This window comes from Mesoplodon densirostris, chromosome 2, assembly GCF_025265405.1.
Source record: "Mesoplodon densirostris isolate mMesDen1 chromosome 2, mMesDen1 primary haplotype, whole genome shotgun sequence".
In the NCBI taxonomy this organism is placed as follows: Eukaryota; Metazoa; Chordata; class Mammalia; order Artiodactyla; family Ziphiidae; genus Mesoplodon; species Mesoplodon densirostris.
Window position 1 is genome coordinate 11,703,609 of NC_082662.1, and position 19,972 is coordinate 11,723,580.

At 51.0% G+C, this 19,972-nt stretch overlaps 1 protein-coding gene across 2 annotated transcripts in view; it reads left to right on the forward strand.

Annotated features, from left to right (window-relative positions):
* Positions 1-3,490: 3,490 nt before the first annotated feature.
* TMEM51 (transmembrane protein 51) overlaps positions 3,491-19,972 on the forward strand; it is a 48,671-nt gene continuing 32,189 nt past the window's right edge. For both annotated transcript variants that reach the window (XM_060079981.1, XM_060079989.1), the window contains exon 1: positions 3,491-3,709. The gene's annotated coding sequence lies outside the window, so the exon portion shown is untranslated. The remainder of the gene's footprint in view (positions 3,710-19,972) is intronic.

The window sequence follows — 19,972 nt, forward strand, 5'->3', positions numbered from 1 at the left end:
CCAAAGAGAGGTCTGATGAAATCCTGCCTTCTTTCTAAATCTATGATACACGTTGTATCATGGTGCCTCACAGGAGAAGAGCTTTACAGTGAATAGTTAGCTGAAAAGGTGGGTGAAATAAACATCTGCCTATGTGGCTGAGTTTGCAGGATGTATTGGTTTCCTATTGCTACTGTAACAAATTACCACAAACTTTATGGCTATGAACAACACAGATTTGTTATCTGACAGTTCTGGAGGTCAGAAGTCCAAAATCGGTCTCCCTAGGCTAAAATGTAGGTGTCAGCAGAGCTGTGCTCCTGCTGGAGGGTCTAGGGGAGAATCCATTCCTGACCTTTTCCAGCTTCTAGAGGCTGCCCACATTCCTTGGTTCATGGCCGCCTCCAGCAACCGCATGACTCTGACCTCTGCTTTCAGTGTCACGTCTCTGACTCTGACCCTCTTGCCTCCCTTATGAGAACCCTTGTGATCACATCAGGTCCACCAGGATAATTCAGGATAATCTCCCCGTCTCAAGATCCTTAACGCAATCACATCTGCAAGGTCTCTTCTGCCATGTAAGTTAACATATTCACAAGTTCTGGAGATCAGGATGTGCATACCTTTGGGTGGTCATCCTTCTGCCTACCACACGGGATTCCTAGCATAGTTGTTAAGAGCAAGTATATACCTTGGTTCAATTCTTGGCTCTACCACTAATGGATCCAGGTATGTAACTCCTCTGAGTCTTAGCCTCACCTGAAAAACAGGAATAATAGAATTTTCCTTTTAAGGCTGTTGTGATGATCGTATAGCACAATGTTTGCAGAGCACTTGAAACCTAGGGCTCGGTAAATGGTAACTGCCATCTTCCCCACTGCCTATGATGGTAACAGGTAACAGAAATTCCACCATTCCAGATTTATTTCTTTGGCTCTTTCCCCAAGGGCATGTCTCAGGCCCTTGTCAGCTGACAGTGGGATAAGGTGGCAGTTAAACTAAGTCAGGCTCCTCAATGGGACATAGAGAACCTGGGAAGATTCAGAGAAACTAACCACATAGAGGGAGAAGGCTTGAAGGGGAGGATGACAAAGAGAAATATGCTTCCTTTGCCAGCTTCTGGGTTCTGCCTGTGGCTCAGCTTTGAGAATTTCTCCAGCCTCTCCCCAGATTAGCCAGGGTCAGCCTGCTTAAAAGGAACACTCTGAAGATGATTTTCTCAGATAGACGAGACCTGCCCAGTTGGGTGTGCAACAGAGCAGGGCAGCTCTGGAGTTGGACCCTGGCATGGAAAAGTACTGAGGCCCTTTGCCTCTGGTAGGAGCTGGAACAGCTGTCTGAAATGAGCACCCGCAGTCCAGGCCTCTCCAAAGTTGGTCTTGCAGAGTGAAATGAAAACCAGATTCCTGGTCTTATCTGAGAGCTATGTGACTGTTTCCCATCACTCCTTCAAAGCCTGGAAGGTTCCCAAATTCATTGTCTAAACTTTGCAGTGGATACACACAGCTCTCAAATGGGAGCCTGTTATCACAGGTCCTTTCTACACAAAGGTTCTCTCCATTTGCTAAGATAATGTTATTATTTGGGGCTTTCATTCATCCAGCAAATATTTATTAAGCACCTGCAGGGGGCCAGTATGGGGGCGCAGGGGTCCCAGTCCTCAGGAGAGCAGGAGGCAGACTTGTAAAGATTTACTTCACTATGCAGAGTGCGACAATGGTGTCTTCTTCCCCAGCGACAGATAGGAGAAGCAGGGGAAGCTTGCCTCAGGGCCCAGAGCATGACAAGTGATTTTTCTATAGCAGGGATAGCACAGGCTCTGGAGGGGACCAACTTGGGTCAAGCTCCTGACACTTCTCAGCTGTATGACTTTGGGCAAATGACCTCACCCCTTTAAGCTTCAGCTTTCTGTTCTATAAAGTGGGCATGACTGATAACCATCTCCAGGGTTGCTATGAGGATTAAATGAGATGGTGCAAGGGGAGCAGGTGGTAACCTGGTGCTTGATCCACAGCAAGGATGTGAGGAATGCCAGTTATTGATACACTTATGGAGACTCATTACTCTGTTTCTCTAAATGCCTTTCCCGCCCCCAAATCACAAGACAGCCCCAAATTGGCTTCTTTATAGACACCAGGGTCCTGTTGAACTGTTGCCCTTAAGAAGCAACAACGGGAAAAAATACCCACGTGTGACCACCCTGTAGGTATACACACATGGGGACCATGTGTACCCATGAAGTCAGCAGTTTGTAAGTGAACTTGATTGCAATTACCACCAGGATGTCTATTTTCCATCCTGGACGGGGCAGATTCCCAGTAGGAGGCGCCTTCTGTCCTCTGCTAGATTCTCTGACACCCGGCCAGCTGCCTATCAGTTTTTCTCAGGACTTGAACTTCAAAGGGCTGGACACTCACTGGAGAAAGGGACCCTGGCCTGACAGGTCTTGGAACTCGGAACAATCTAAGGTTGAGAGAGGAGAAGGGCAACCTTCTCCCTCTGTGTTTAGAATCGGGCTGGGTCCCAGCAGCGCAGTTCCAGGGCAAACCTCCAGGCAGGGGCCCCACGCAGGGTCGCAGGTAAGAGGCGCCCTCCCAAGCTGTGTGGTTCACCCTCCCCAGAGCCAGGCCTTGGGCAGCAGCTCTGGGCCTCTAAGCAGAGGCGGACCACCTCCCTGCCACCTGGTGGGCAGGACACCAATTGGTGCTTCCTCGGGCAAGTCCTCCGCAAAGCTGGGAACGGGCCCCCAGCTAGGGAGGCACCCGAGCCGGGGCGCCCCCATCCCGGGCGCGGGCGCAGGAACCTGGAATGGGCTCCACCCCGACCAAGGCCCAGGTGTGAGACCCGGAGGGCGCCCAGAGAACCCGGGAGGGGGTGGGGAGCCAAGTCGAGGGCCTGAACAGACTCGCTTTTCAAAAACTCATTTCCTCCTTTCTTACCTCCGCCCATCAGTTACCTCGCAGGGCCCCAGCCCTGGGCGGTGCAGGCGGGGCTCAGCGCCCTGAACCTGCTGGAGGGTGAAGAGGGAGGCGGCAGCCTCCCCAGGAAGGGGCGGGGGAGTGGGGAGGCCGGTGCACCGGCTGGCCAGGTGAGCGCCTCACCAGGTAAAGGCGCGGCAGGCGGGCCCGCTGAGCTGAGCCGCCGGGGCTGGTGGGGAATCTCTGCTCTTACTTAACCCTTAAAACCCGGACTCCGGGCCGAGACGCCTGTCCCCACCCTACCCGCATAATCCAATTCCCAGTCCCCCGCAGGGGGGAAAGGAGTCAGGGCCCTGCCCCCACCCCGGTTTAGCCAACTTCATGCGGCCCAGCGCCCCCGGACCGCACTCCTCCCCCAGCCGACCAGACGGAGTGCGTGTCCGCCCTCCGCAGCTGGGGCTCGGCGCCCCGGGCCTCTGGGTGGAGCGGACGGCCGGGCTAGGCGGAGGGGGGCGACTGGTGGGCGGTGCCTCTCGGGGCCGGAGGCCGCTCTGGGCCGGCACCGCCCTCCGTGTCTCGCGGTCCCTCCCTCCGGCACGCCGGCGCCCAGCGGCTGCGCTTCCTGCGTCCCCATCCCGGTCCGAGAGCGGGCTGCGCGCTCTCCGCCCCCGCGCTCCCTCGACCGAGATTCCCCGGAGCCCCCAGCCCCGGGATCGCGGCACCCGAAGGAGGCAGCCTGTGGGGGCCGGGGTCGTGTAGCCCCCAGCCCCCGGCCGCCCGACCGAGACCGAGCTGGACCCGCCGCCGCCCCGGTGAGTCTGCGCCTTCCGCCCCGCCGCGCCCCGCGGAGGGATTGTTCCCCACAGGGCCCCGGAGGGAGTCGACGGCTCTCTGGGTCTGTCTGTCCGTTCGTCTGAGAGCTTCCTGCCCGGGGTCTTCGGCGGGAGGACTGTGTCCTCGCATCCTCTGGAGCAGCGCCGGGCCAGTGAGGGACCACCCGGCTCCCGGGCATCGCGCTGAGGCCAGCTGGCTTCGCCTGGGGGAAGGCAGCCGGCCTCCGGGCCCCCTGTTGGCGGATTTCGAACCCTTGGCCAAAGAGGCACCTTCCCTCGTTGCTTAAAGCAGAACTTCTCAGTAGGTCCCAGGAAACCACCCGGCGCTGCCCGAAAGAGCCCTTTCCCCCATCCCTCATTCCTTTTTGGAAAGGGAGACTTTTAAGGGATTTAGATTCGTGTGTGTGTGTGTGTGTGCGTGCGTGCGTGCGCGCGCGCGCGTGTGTTAGGTACTAGAGGCAAAGGGTGAGAAATCGGGTGTGAGCAATGGGGTGTAACTCAGGTTTCTTCACCTAGTAAAATGGGAGTGACAACCTCCCGGGGTGAGGTGGGGCATTCGTGCCTGCCGCAGAGCAAGTATCAATACTACTCAGATCCAAATCAGATCTCTAGTCTGCGCCCTGAAGGGAGCCCTGTGGCCCGGAATGCCAAGTCTGATTAAGAGGGATGGGCACTTTCAGAACGAAATCTTTCCTAAGCCAGAGGACGAGGGTGCAGGAAACCTGGACATCCCTACGGTTTCCCGAGAAGCTGCGACGGGTCCTCGCTAACTCTGCGGGTGGTCCAGGAGCTGGGAACCCAGGTGTATTGGGAGCGGGGTGGGCGGGGCCGGAGCCAGCCTGGCGGGAGGCAGGAGAGGGATTGCCCTCTGAGGCTGGCTTCTGGCTTTCGTTTTGAGGGGGGATCACTTCGAGGATGGCCTTCCTAGTGAAGGGTCGGCTCTGGGATCTGTGACTGGCTTTCACACTCTGGAGACGTCACACAGGGATCTTGACCTAAGTTGATAGGGCCAAATGGAATTGGGAGGGGGCCCCTTTCCCTCCAAATGTGTCCCTCCCCAGCTTGCCGGAGCTATCGCCCAGATTGGGAGAAAAGGCAGAAGAGGAAGAAAGGGGAGGAGACTGGCTGTGCATCTGTTCCTCACAATGTCCTGAGCTGCCAGTGGTTCAATGATTAGGGCCTCTTGAGTATCACAGAGGTGCAGGCCGGCCCCCCGGGGATACAGGGCCAAGGGGCTTTAGAGAATTCCCAGCCTAGTGAGTAGTAAATGGCAAGTGTCGTAAAGAGGTGGCAATATAGTCAGACCCCACCATTCCCTGGCTGTGTGACCCACAGTGTCACTTTGCCTGTCCCTTTGCCTCTGTGAGCCTCAGTTTCTTCATCTGTACAGTGGGAATGATAACCTAGGGTGAGGGGGGACATTCATGCCTCGCACACAGCAAGTACTCTGTAGGAAGCTATGGTACAGGGTTAGGGAGGACCAGAAGAAAAAAAGTAACCCAGGGTGAGGCATGCCAGCAGGTCCTGCTAAGAAAAGAATGTTGGTAAATTAAACAGCGAAGTGGAGTCTCTCAAGGGGACAGGGTAGGAAGGGTGTCTGGGCAGATGGAACAGCACAGGCAAAGGCATGGAGGTATGAAGGTGCACGAGGTGTGCTGGACCGAGGGAAGCGCTCAGGTAGTGGCAGGTGGGTTTGTGGGAGGACACAGGGAAGTAAAGGGAGTGGAGGGTCTGGGGTGAGCTGGACCGGAGAGGTGGGGCGAGGTCATCACAGGTGGGACTTTATTCAGTGGACATCTTAGAACCGATCCACAGATGTTGACTGTGTGCCTTCTGTGGGCCAGGCACTGTTCTAGGTGCTCAGTATACATCGCTGGACAAGAAAGACACAAATTCCGTTCAGGTTCTTTAAGCAGAAGAGTTATTTGATCCTGTTGCTGTGTTAGGAAGATAAATCTGGCTGCGTGGAAGTTGGATGGGAGTTTGGAGAAGGTTGCTAGGGGAGAGGATTCTGGCCCGCAGGCTGGTGGAGGCATCAGGAATGAAGAAGCTGGCTTGGCGCCGCGCACAGGAGGCAGAGGTTAACAGGTGGTCTTAGCATGTGACCACTGGTCAAACGGGAGATCTGTGGATTCAGTGTGAGGCTCAGACTGCCAGCCTGTCCTCTACCAGAGCAAGGTGGTGGGACCTTGGCAGGGCCCAAGCCCCTCCAGCTGAGGCTTTCCAGCTCTCTGGCTCCAGAAGTCCCGAGCCCCAGGAGCATCTGCGTCTATACGAGGAGTGGCAATGCTGGAGACAGAGTCAGCAGCCCATCTCCTGTTGGCATTTGCAGTGGGCAGCCTATCCCTTTGGGGGGCTCCTGTTTTCCTGGGTCACGGTTCTGGTAAATGTTCTTTCCTCCCTCTGCAGGGCTGGCAGTAAAGCCCTCAGAGCTCTTGGGCTGGAGGAGACCAGAGCTCCAGGACCTTTGGCTCTGGGCTTCTCATTCGAGGGACTGAGGAGAGTTTTCTTCCTAAGTGCCAGGAAAGTTCCCTAATCTCAGATGCCTTCTGACTGGGGATGTGGTGAAGGGTCTGCTTCTGGCTGCTGGCTTTTGCTTTCCCTTTTGTTGCGTCTGCTCTGAAGTTTAGAGGAGTCTTTTATTTGTTTGTTTGTTTTGTTTTGTTTTTTGCAATTGACAGCTGTAAGAGCATCCTTCTCCTGGTTATAAGTCTCTTTTACTTGGAGGTGGACCATGCACAGCCTTTCACCTGCCACGGGAGGACCCTAGAATGTCCTCTCATTTGACAGACAAAACTCAGAGAGGGGAAGGAACTCACCCAAGGGCCCACAGCAAGTCAGCAGCAGAACCGGATCTAGGTTCCTCTGCATTATCCCAGGAGACTGGCCACATTCAAGTCAGAGACTTGTTATGGGCCCCAGGTTAGTCCAGGGTGGGAGGTTTTCTCAACATCTGTCTTGCTTCTCCCCAGTTTGGACAGGTAGCCCTGTTTAGCCTGGTGATTTTTTTTTTCCTCCTTTCTTCTGGATTGAGCCTTTGGTGCACCAGCCACCGTGCTGGGAGCTCTGGCTCCGCGGAGAAACAGGTCACTTGTTTGGCTTTGCCTGCTCCAGGCCACACTGCCCTACCCCTCCTGGACCACCGGGAGACGCTGGCCTGAGGTCGTGCTCCGGGGATCTCTGCTAAGTGCCTCAGGCTCATCATCAGCTCCTCCCTCACCTCCGCCCCAAGCCCTGTGTCAAGATGCTGGGCTGGCCCTCGCCTTCTAGTCTGTGTTGTCTACTCGGGCTGAGCAGCTGAAAGTTTCCTTATTCTCTCTTGCCCTAGATTTCTCAGACATAGCAGCCCTTAAACCTGAGTGCTGGTTCCTTCAGCTCTTAGAATATTGGAGCCAGAAGGGACCTTCGCCATCCGAAAGTCCATTTGTTTTACAAATTGGGAAATTGAGGCCCAGGGAAGGGGGAAGGGAAAGGACGGGCCTGAGATCGGAGCCGGGGCTAGAAGCCAAGTTTCCCGATTCTGTCTTGAATGATTTTGAGGATGGTTCTTGAAGAAAAAACAAAACAGAGCACACGCCTCCTGCAAGGGCCCCTTTCTCCCTATACTCCACACTGCCAGGAATTTGGGGGGTACCCACAGTCACATGTCCAGAAGGAGTAAACGCTGGGGCCCCCGGAAGACAAGGAGTATATGTATCTTGACATTTTCAGGACCTGTCTCTTCAAACTGACTTTCATGCCAGAGACTAAACTAGTGATTAAACTTGCTTGCTGCTCCCTGAACCCTACTTTATCATGTACCCCTGGATAGACAGGCTCTTGAAGTTATTTCCTCCCCCAGGTTACAAAGGAAGTACATGCTGATTGTAGAAAACTCGAAGGAAAACATCACGATATGCTGACAACCACTGGCGACACGGTGGTGTCTTATTCAGTCTTTTTTTTGTTTGCTTGCTTGCTTGCTCTGCTATTTGATATCCTCATTTTCCAATTCATCATCATGACGTGTACTTTCCCCACGTGACGTTTTTTTCACACCGGTTCTAACCTGCCAGTCTCACGTGCTTCTACCATCTGATGGCTGGAAGGTACTTAGGAGGCCAGAATTTTGTGGCCAAAATCAGAATGCTCCAGTAGCCCAAATTCTGTAATGCTATGCAGATTACCACTGTGGGACTTCAGGGGTACACTTCTCAGGTCACTGTCACCATGGCTGTTGGGGAAAGGGCTGTGTTTACCAAATCTAATGCAAACATTGATTCTCAGTGAGCTTCTTAGAAATGGAGGACATCAGCCATCGGGGTGGGGTAGGTGTGATCCCAAGATTATAGGAGGGAGGGAGAGAGCTTCGTTTCTTCTGATCTTTTTCTGTGTTGGTTTTAACCTAGCCAGGTGCTTCCACCCTGTTGTTATCACCCCTTTCCCCAAATCTCCCCAGGACTAGGCACTGGGGTGGCAAGTGCAGGTCCCTCGAAAAATCAGAATTTGGGTTGCTTGTCTCCAAGCCCTACCTTTGGAGAGGCAAAGATGGCAAAGATGTGCAGAGAATTTGTTACGGACTCAGGTGATAAGGTCGGTCACCCCACCCTGGGGATGGGATTTCCTGGCGTCTGTAAATTGTCAATACTAGACGTGACCTTGGGGACTTCCCTGGTGCTCCAGTGGTTAAGACTCCACATTCCCAATGCAGGAGTCCCGGGTTCGATCCCTGGTCAGGGAACTAGATTCCACATGCTGCAATGAAGATCCCGAGTGTTGCAACTAAAGACCCGGCTCCGGTTCACTGGGTTTTTTTTCTTGTTTTGTTTTTTTAAAGATTTTTCTCTTTTTTTGATGTGGACCATTTTTAAAGTCTTTACTGAATTTGTTACAATATTGCTTTTGTTTGGTTCTTTGGCTGCAAGGCATGTGGGATCTTAGCTCCCTGACCAGGGATCAGACCTGCACCCCCTGCATTGGAAGGCGAAGTCTTAACCACTGGACTGCCAGGGAAGTCCCTCACTGGTTTTTATATGGTGATCCTGGGAAACTTGGGATTCCCTGGACGGGTCCCAGAAGCAACTCAGGGGTTTGTGGGGACAGGGCTGAGTGGTGGGAAGCAGGGCCAGCTGGGAAGAAACTCTGCTTACAAATATTAAAGATGTCATGGTGCAAAGGATCCCTTTAAAGAGATTCTGCGACTTTAAAAAGAAAACGAAACCGCTGCTGGTCTAGCCACCTCGATTCTTAGAAGAAGAAACTGAGGCCAGAAAACAGGGTGACGGAGGCCTGTGCAGGGCAGGTGAGGGCTCTCAGGCCTCACATTGATGAGGGTCTTCAGATGAGGCACTGAAGTCAGTATCAGACAGAGCTCCTGGCTGGAGACACACGTTGGCCCTGCAGCCTGCGTCTCCTCTGGGCCACACTGGTATGTGCGCTAGGAATTCATGTTTATCATCAAGCCTGTAACTGTCGTGCCAATGGTCCAGCTTAAATTGCACAATGCACAAAACAGTCATTTGTTCAATGCCAGCATTTAAAACACATCACAGGGTTGGTTAAGCCTGTTTTGGCATTTCTCCTTTTTTTTAAATGTCCCCAGAGCTTCCCTAATGGAAACATCCTACAGGCGATGGGCCCAAGGTTACCCAGCAAATCTTGGCAGAACCAGGATGAGAATTCACCAGTGAGAGAGGTCCTTTTTTAAGATCGTGGTCTCATATGATGTATAATTCTGGATGCCTCCAGGAGGTTCTGCTCTTTTTTCTATTCAAGATGTAGAACCACGTGGCTCTAATGCTTGGTGAATTTTTTGTCTTTGCCACTTTTTCCTCTTCACAGCTGGTCTGGGAGAGACAGAATTTCGATACCCTTGTTCCACATTTTCCCCACCCCCACTGGCCGGGCTTGTGTTGGTTAGGGTGTGGACATGGTTTCCCGAAACTTGGGCATGGGGGAAATATGATAAAAAACAAAACACTCACACTTTCAGACTACATATATTACAGCTTCATTAGCTGCAGTGTGGTGGGTAGGGATTATATATTGGAGTTACCTTTCAGTAATTGTTTTCAAACACTGACAGATGCAAATTAGACCATGGGGAGTGGGGAGGAAGTTGTCTTCAGCTGCCAAGAGCTGCCATTTTAAACGAATGTGCTGATAGTGTTGTGTGCTGGTCACGAGCCGGTGGGGACCTGAGAGGCCAGCTGCACCCCCTAGATGGGCCAGTGGTCCCGGGAGCCACCGTTACAATACAGCTGACCAGTGGCAAGGAAACCCAGGAGCTTGGAGGAGTTGGTTTAACCCAGACTTGGAGAGTGAAGGAAGGATTTTCAGAAAGGTTGAAGTCTCAGCTGAAATCCGAAGGGGGAGCAGGAGGTCAGCAGCTGTGCCTGGCAGAGGTACAGCCTGTGCAAAGGCCCAGCAGCATAAGAGAGCTTAATTCACACGGGCTGATACTAGATGTGAAGGCCAGGGGTGGGAAAAACCATTTACTTGATTCCTTTCATTCAACCAGTATTCACTGAGTTGACTCTACAGGCCAGGTGTCCAGGGTTTGGGGGGGAAATGTTCCACAAGGGAGACTCAGTCCCTGCTTTCCTGGAGCTTACACTGTACTGGGTTGGGGGAGGGGTCAGTACATTAGGAAACAAACAAGGGAACTAAACCAATAACCATGTCAGGCACTGAACTGAAATCTTTGCCGCTTCCCCACTGCCTGCAGGATCAAGTCTGGGCTAAGCCCCTTCACTTTCAAAGCTCTAAAGACTGGACTCTTTAGAGTTTAGACTCAGTTTACCTTTCCAGACCCATTCCGGCTGCTCCGATCCCTCTCCGCACCCCGGTGCTTTGGTCAGAAGGAACCAGGAACCGCTTCCCACCTCACTTTCCTTCCCCACCCATAGCCATGAACTTTGATGACTTTTCTTTCTAGACTGTTCTCTGTCCCAATCAAAACTAAAAGCAAAACTTGGAGAGGTGAAGGGCATTGTGCATGACCCTAGTGTACGTATCAAAACTAAGAAATTCACATTACTGCTGGCTAAACGACAGACTTTACTGGGATCTCACCAGCGTTCCCACCATCATGTTTCTGCTCCGGGATCTGGTCCAAGACACCACCTTGCGTTTAGTTCTCCATCCCCTCATCTCTACTGATCTGTGACTGTTTCTCAGTCTTTCCTTGAATTCCGTGACCTCAAGAGCTTTGACGAGTACTGGTCAGTGTTCTGTAGGATGTCCCTCACTTTGGGTTTGTTTGGTGTCTTCTCATGATTAGACTGAGGTTTGAGGTTTGGGGAAAGAATACTGCAGAGGTGAAGTGTTCTCATGACATCATGTCAAGATTTCCACGAGGTCAGCATGACTTATTGGGGGTGTTAACCTTGATCCTTTGGTCAAAGTCATGTCTGCAAGAGTTCTCCACTATAAAGTTACTCAAGCCCCTTTTTGTAAGAGGCTTTTAAAGCATGGTAGTAAAAGTAAAAGGTCAAATTATGAAATAAATTCTTGAAAGTGACTGATAGATTGGGCTTCTAAAGTTAAAAAAATTTGATAGAGTAAATATTAAACTGGAGCAATATTTGCAACACATCTAGACAAGGGGCTGTTTTCTGGACACATACAGGATCTCTTCTAGTCAGTAAAGAAGCGCTAAATGCCCTAGTTAAGAAATGGGATAAAAGAATAGATAAAGAAGATGTCATACATATATACAATGGAATATTACTCAGCCATAAAAAGGAACAAAATTGGGTAATTTGTAGAGACATGGATGGACTTAGAGACTGTCATACAGAGTGAAGTAAGTCAGAAAGAGAAGAACAAATATCGTATATTAACACATATATGTGGAGTCAGAAAAAATTGGTATAGGCGATCTCATTTACAAAGCAGAAATAGAGACACAGATGTAGAGAAAAAACGTATCGATACCAAGGGGGAAGGGGGAAGGTGGGATGAATTGGGAGATTGGGATTGACATATATACACTATTGATACTATGTATAAAATAGGTAACTAATGAGAACCTACTGTATAGCACAGGGAACTCTACTCAGTGCTCTGTGGTGACCTAAATGAGAAGGGAATCCAAAAAAGAGGGGATATATGTATACGTGTAACTGATTCACTTTGCTGTACAGTATAAACTAACACAATATTGTAAAGCAACTATACTCCAATAAAAATTTAAAAAAAAAGAACAAATGCCATTGACCCATAAGCATATAGGGAAAAAAAACAACATTCAACCTCATCATATTAAAGAAAATGCTAATTAAAACAATGCCATCTTTCACATATAAAATTTTAAGTGTTTTGAAAAGTTTAAAAATTTTAAGCTAAGAAAAGGAATGCTGGGGCTTCCCTGGTGGCGCAGTGGTTGAGAGTCCACCTGCCGATGCAGGGGACGCGGGTTCGTGCCCCGGTCCGGGAAGATCCCACATGCTGTGGAGCGGCTGGGCCCGTGAGCCATGGCCGCTGAGCCTGAGCGTCCGGAGCCTGTGCTCCGCAACGGGAGAGGCCACAACAGTGAGAGGCCCATGTACCGCAAAAAAAAAAAAAAAAAAAAAAAAAAAAAAAAGGAATGCTGGGCTTCCCTGATGGTGCAGTGGTTAAGAATCCACCTGCCAATGTTGGGGACACAGGTTCGAACCCTGGTCCAGGAAGATCCCACATGCTGCAGAGCAACTAAGCCTGTGTGCCACAACTGCTGAGCCTGTGCTCTAGAGCCTGCTAGCCACAGCCACTGCAGCCCGCGCGCCTAGAGCCTGTGCTCCGCAACAAGGGAAACCACTGCAAGGAGAAGTCTGCACACTGCAACGAAGAGTAGCCCCTGCTCGTCACAACTAGAGAAAGCCCCCGCGCAGCAACAAAGACCCAACGCAGCCAAAAATAAATAAATAAAATAAATAAGTTTATTTTTAAAATAAAGGAATGCTGATATGGGGAGATGGTGATTTCACAAGCTCAGGGAGGGAATGTAAATTGGAGGACATTCTGAAAATTCATGTCAAAGCTTTAAGAAATGTAGCAGTTTCAATACTAGGAATTTATCCAGAGGAAACATGATTGAATAAGGAGTTAGTTTCAACAGTTTTTTTTTTATAATAGCAATAAAATTAGAAACCAACTGTGTGTCTGGCAGTAGAGGATTGGTTGTATAAATGATGGGTCCTTCATGTACTGGAATATTCCTCAGCCACTAAAAATTACAGTTTAGATGAATACTGATGATGTGCAGAATTGTTCATTATGTATCAAAAATTTCAAAGGTCACAAAAACATACTGCAGTACCATCTCATTTTTGTAAAAAATATAAAAAAGTGTGTTTGTTTACAAAACACTCAAAGTCTGAACACCATCATAGATATTATCAGTAGTTACGGACGGTGGGGTAATGGATAATTTTAATTTTCTTTCTGCTAATCTAGATTTATTAATTTTTGTTTAATAAACAGGCAGTATTTTTATAACAAGAGAAAATGTTTTACTGTTAAAAACCTCATAGGGTTTTTGTGGATCCCCTTAGGGTTACTACTAGGTAAGGTGCTTTGTGAGCTGTAGAGGGCTTTGCAATTATTAGCCTCTATTCCAGGTGATTCTTTTCTCATTTTTAACTTTGAGCATCTGGGTCTCCCTTCCTACCCTTAGGAAGCTGAGATAGGAGCAAGGCGGGAACACAGCAGCTCACTGATCTGTTACAGGCTGAATGTTTGTGTTCCCCCAAAATTCATATGTTGAAGCCCTAACCCCCAATGTGATGGTATCAGGAAGCAGACTCTTTGGGAGATGGTTAGGTCATGAGAGTGAGACTATCCTCATGGGATGAGTGTCCTTACATGAAGAGGAAGAGGAAGAGAGATCATCAAGGAAAGGCCATAAGAAGACAACATGAAGGCTGCCATCTACAAGCCAGGAAGTGGGGCCTCACCAGACACCAAATCTGCCGACACCTTGTTCTTGGACTTCCCGCCTCCATAACTATAGGAAATAAATGTCTGTTGTTTAAGCACCCCCACCTCCAGTCTACGGCATCTTGTTATAGCAGCCTGAGCTAAGATACAACCTCCCAGCGTTATGATACACACATATATATATGTATGTATATATAAAACTTGAAGTGTGTGTGTGCTTTACAAACAGTAAAATGTACCCTTTTCCATGTATAGTTCTGTGAGTTTTGGCAAACACAAACAATTGTGTAACCACCACCATGAGGAAGATATAGAAAAATTTCATTAACCATCCCCCCAAATTCCCTCATGCTGCCCCTGTGTAGTCAACCCCTCTGCCACCCCTGGCCCTTAGCAACCAATCATGTTTGCTGTCCTTGTAGTTTTGCCTTTTTTCCAGGATGTCATGGAAATGGAATCGTACAGTATGAAGCCTTTTGAGTCTGGCTTCTTTTACTCAGCGTAATGCACATGAGATTCCTCCATGTTGCATTTGTTCCGTTGTGTGGATGTACCACAATTTATTTATTCCTTCACCTGTTGAAGGTTATTTAGATTGTTTCTGGTTTGGGGTGATTATGACTAAAGCTGCTGTAGACATTTGCATGCAGATTTCAGGATGAACATAAGTTTCTCATTTTTCTTGGGCAAATACCTAGGAGTGAGATTGCTGGGTATGTAAGGTGAGTGTATATTTGTCTTTATATGAAGTGGCCAAACTTAGAACGTTTCATGCTGATGATCCAAGGCAGGGAGGGGTGAAGAGAATGGACTCTTTTTTTTTTTTTTTTGCGGTATGCGGGCCTCTCACTGTTGTGGCCTCTCCGGTTGTGGAGCACAGGCTCCGGACACAGCAGCCATGGCTCACGGGCCCAGCCGCTCCACGGCATGTGGGATCCTCCTGGACCGGGGCACGAACCCGTGTCCCCTGCATTGGCAGGCGGACTCTCAACCACTGCGCCACCAGGGAAGCCCGAGAATGGACTCTTATTGAGCACCTACTGTGTGCCCCGCATAGAGCCAGGAGTTTTACACACATAGCCTCAGGCAATCCTCAGCACAGCCTAGGAAGTAATGGGCTCTGGCCCCCCTTTACAGGTGACCCAAAGAAAAGGCAATTTCACATAATCCGACCTAACAAATGCAGAACTACTCTCTTTGACTCTGGGGGCAGCCAAAGTGGGGGCCCTGGTAGGAGACCGTCTAGCCTCCATGGTATGTCCTTTACTTCTACCCACCCTGCATTGTTCTAGCATTGACACATCTTTATCACCTCTAGCCTAGCTCAGAGTCCATTTACTTGAGTGTGCACCGCTGAACTTCCATAAGGTTTTTCCCAGCTCCTACTTCCAGGACCACAGCTGTATAGGGACCTAATAAAATATAAATAACACCCTCCCCTCCAGTGTGGAACTTTAATGATCTGTGTTGAACACCCAGTAGAAACCATTTGTCATCTCTCCTTGAGTGATATTTTGCCTTTTCCCACCATCATTCAGGGCTGCTGGCGATGCCCCCTACCTCCTCATCCTGCCATGCTGCCGCCTTGTGGGTCTCAGCTGAAACGTCCCCGTCTCTGAGAGCCCTTCCTTGATCACCTTGTCCAAGAGACCGTCTTCCCCCTTGAATCTTTCCTATTCTGTTTCCTTTTCGGAACATCTCTTGTTAATCCATCCCTCCATGTGTTTGTCTCTTTCAGTAGAAGAGAAGCTTCATGAGAACAGGCTTTGTCTTGTTCATGCCTGTGTTCATCATGCCGGGCCCCCAGTAGTTGGTCAGTGAGCGTTTGTTGAATGAATGACGTCAGCAGAGATTTGTTGAGACTTTATGACGGGCAGAGTTCCGTGCTCAGGGTTTGAGGAGTCCCGGAGAAATGTAAAAATGCCCCGAGGCAGCGATCAGAAGAACACAGGTATTAAGTCCTGCGTGCTTAACTTTTTTTTTTTAAGATTTATTTATTATTTGGCTGCGTCAGGTCTTAGTTGCAGCATGCGGGATCTTTCGTTGCGGTGTGTGGGCTTCTCTCTAGTTGTAGCACGCGGGTTTTCACTTCTGTAGTTGTGGCGTGTGGGCTCTGCAGTTTGCGACATGCAGCCTCTCTAGTTGAGGCGCGCGAGCTCAGTAGTTGCGGCGCGGGCTTAGTTGCCACGCGTCATGTGGGATCTTAGTTCCCTGACCAGGGGTCGAACCTGCGTCCCCTGCATTGTAAGGCGGATTCTTTACCACTGGACCACGAGGGCAGTCCCCTGCTTGCTTAACTTTAAATTCAGTTAAAGAGAGAAAGTAGGAAGGAAAAAGACTCCCTCAAGACATCCGAGAGCTGCTGGTGGCAGTTGGCTAAGACGGAGGACCTGCATTGATAGCTCAAAGGAGAGCTGCTTCCTGCTGGCTGTGGGGGGGAGGGGAATCAGCTGGATGTGGAACCAACCAGGATGCGCGGCCTTCCTGGTTAGCTGGGGGAGGGGAGGAAGCCAAGGCAGAGAGATTCACGGTGTGCAGAAATGGGGAGGCAGCCCGTCTCTGGGAGACGAGGGAGAGAGCACGTTTTTATTCATTCTGGAATTGTCGGTGCCCTGCACACAGTGGTCACTCAAGGAACATGGGAAGTAAGGTTGAGCGGGGGGGGGGGGGGCAGTCCACACCCTCCTGGGAGATGGGACTTTGTCCTGTAGGCTCTGAGGGACTCCTTTGACATTTTGACAGACACAGTGGCTGGAGGGTTGGCGTGGCTGCACTCACAGGCTGAGAAAGCCTTAGAGAAGCAGGTTTTAGTAATTCTCGCCCTCAACCAGGCCTGAGGAATAGGAGGGAGATGGTTAGGGTGGGAAGAATCACTGCAAAAAAAGGCTTTGAGAAGGAAGAAGAAACAAGTTTGGGGACCAAGGGAATGTGGAAGTGAGCAGGGGCTGCAGATGCGCATGTCTGGAAGGATGCAGCAGCGGGTGTTAAGGAGAGAGTCTGGCCAGACATGAGGCAGCAGGGAGTGGTGGGGATTGTGGCAGAGTGGAAGGCAGGCCCCTTCCATAGGAGGCAGCTGTACCGCAGCACCGGCTGCCTGTTACATGTGAGAACTGGGGCCAGGGCTACCAGGTTTTCAAGTTGTGTGTATGAGATCACCATGCTCTCAATGTTGGCAGCTACTCTATAGCATATAAAATAAGTAACACTTCGCGGACTAAATAAGACATGTCCGTGGGCCAGATACAGCCCTTAGGCTGCCAGTTTAAGACCTGGGGGTGTGTCTGGGTTGCAGATGGAGTAGGGAGGAGAAAGAATGCTCAAGGACACTGAGATTTCAAGCCCAGGTCACCGGGAGAATGGTGGCCTCTCACACTGTAATTAGGAAGTCTGGAGGACAGGGGGTGGGGAAAGATGGTGTTGGAATGATGTGGACAAAGGAGGATGTCTGTGATGTATGACGAAGGAGGACATGGACCAGCAAAAGCAGCTTTTCTGTGGAAACAGCTGGATTGCAAAGGCCGTTGGTTAGAGACTGGAGGGAGGGCCTGTGAGTGTGGTTCTTTGGTGATGGGGCTGGAAGTGGTCTCCCTGGGACCTTCTGTAAGGGGTTCATTCTGTTTTGGATTTGGCAGAGGGTTCGTTTAAGATTTGCACCCTGCTAGGAGGCAAACGTAAGAACGCGGTGTTAGAGCCTTAGAGACACGGGTTTGAATCCTGGGTCGGCCCCTTGCTGTCAGGGACCTTGGGCCAAGTCTCTCTGGGGCCCCCCTTTCCTGGGTCTCTGTCCTGCGTGGATGAGAATGTTGGCCTTGACGGGTTGGGAGGAGGTGTCCCCAGCCCCTGCCCAGGTCCCCGTGCTCCACACCAGGCGCTAAAATACTTGTCTTATAGTCACCCTCACCCTGCACGACCCCGGCCTCCTCTCCTGGATCCAGGGCCTCGGATGGGACGCACACAGGGTCCTTCCTGCTTCCCCTCAACCTGCCTGGGCATCGTGAATCCTACCTCCCCCAGCGTGTCTGCTCCCATCGGCCACCTAGAGCCACAGCACACCCTTAACGTCCAGAAGAGCCCCTCTTCACTGCGGGGGACTCTCAGCCTCCCGGAGAGGGATCCTGAAGGACAGTGAGCGGCTGCCTCCCTGGTCAGGGCAGCTGGAGAACATCCTGTGGCCCTGGACACCAGTTCAGGGGTAGTTTTGTGTGACATGGGCCCTGTCCTCATGGAGCTTCTAGTCTCTGGCAGGAGGGAGGGTGACACAGGCTACTCAACACCAGACCACAGTGTTTGTGGTAACATTTATTGAGTACTTACTACAGGCCAGGCACTGGGTTACCTGGCTTCTCTGGGTTGTTTTACTTAAGTCCCACAACATTGCACTAAGGGTCGTTCTATTATGACGCCCACTTTACAGATGAGGAAACTGAGACTCAGTGAAGTCGCTTGCTCCCCTCCCTCCCTAGGTTGCAGAGCTGGGCCTCCCTGGCTCTCAGGAGACCCCACCATTTAGCTGTAGAGAGCCAAGCAAATGGGTGTATTAGGAGCATCACGGACAAGGTGGATTCAAGCTGAGACTGAAAGGAGGGAGAACACAGCTGGAAGGAACAGCCGTGCGCACGAGAGGGCCATGTCCTCTGTGCCCAGGCCCCGTACGTCCGGGAGTATTTCTCAGTTGTCCACAGTCACCAGCTGCATCCTCCAAACCTAAAGTGGAAGCGAAATAAGCTCCTAGTGTTGCATCAGTACCAACCCGGTGAAAGCTGCCTGGCGTCGTGGTACATGCCCTACCCGCTCGAGCTCATGGCTTCCTCTGGCAGCTCCATTAGAGAGACACACTTTTTATTACGCCCCTTTTACAGCTCAGCTGAAATAACTTGCTCGAGTTCATCACCAGGAAGCTGTGAAGCTGGGAGTCGAACCTAGAACCTCTTAGCTCCAGAGCCAGAACTTTTAACCCTTGCAAAGGTGGTAGGACTTTGCTGAGTTGACCCACAGGCCCCGTGAGGCATGTGTGGCTAGAATCCCTGGGGCAGAGCTGAGAGGCAGTCTTGGTGGAGGAATAAATCAGTCCCCGGTCCTCTCTGGCCCAGCTCTTAGCTGTAGCTCTTGCAAGCCTCAGCTCCCGCACTGGGTCCTTCCACCCTGCCTGTCTCTGCATCCTCATGCCCAGCTGACTTCCGAGGCTCCGCCTTGGTCCACACTCAGGATGAGGGTTCTAAGGCTTCCGTGAGCATCAGAATCACTCAGGGAGCTTGCCAACAGCAGGTCCCGGGCCCCACCCCAGACTCTGCTTCTGTAAGTCCACAATGGGGCCCTCAAATCTGCATATTTAGCAAGCCCCCTCCCCACCTCTGTCAGGTAGGGGATGCAAGGGTTCTCAGATAATAGCGGGGCCCAAGTTCCGCTCCCTGACCCCCACCTGCTGCTCAGTCAGCCACGGCCACCTCATTTTATACACCTCTGGTTGCTTAGTCCTTACTCCAGTGTCACGATTAGTACTGCGGGTGCCCCCATTTTACAGATGAGGAGAGCAAGGCTCAGAGAGGGGAAGCGGTTTTCCTAAGGCCACCCAGGCAGACCTGGATTTTAATCCCCACTGACTCTACCCACGTTGCTTTACTGCCCTGCTAAATTGGCATTGGGGCTCCCTGGGGGTCCTCAGTGGGGTTTAGAGGAAGGGCTGTGAATGATGCATTTTCATCACATGCCATCTGTAGATGCTGGGGAAAGAGGCATGAACCTTAGTCAAAGCCTCGGCAGCCAGAATACTCCTTGCGTTATCTCCATGGGCTTTTCAGCCTGGTGTGAACAGCTGACGTCATTAGTCAGAACTCAACGGGTTCAGCTTTCAAAGCTACATGTGAATCGAAATGTGGAATGACTCAAAGATCATTGGATAGGAGGACGGATTCCCCTGTGACCCAGAGCAGGTCCAGTAACCTCTGGGGGCTTCTCCCCTAGATAGAGGGCTTCTCCCCTAGATAGACTAGGGAATCCCATGCCAACTGGGCTGCAGCACCCAGAGAGAGGGTGAAAGTAAATGCTTCTCCCTGTACCCCAGCAATTCCACCGCCGGGTATTTATGGAGAGAAAGGCCAACAGTGACCCACCAAAACTCTCACACGTATATTCATAGCAGCTTATACCCAGCAGCCCAAATGAGAGAGCAGCCCAGGTGTCCACCAGAAGGTGACCAGATAAACAAACTGTGGTGTAGCCACACCATGGACTTCTGAGCAAGAGAAAGGAACCAAACGGACTACAGACACAGGCAACACCGTGGATGAACAAAAGAAGGCGGGCAGAACACACGCTGTATGGGTCCATTTATATAAATTTCTA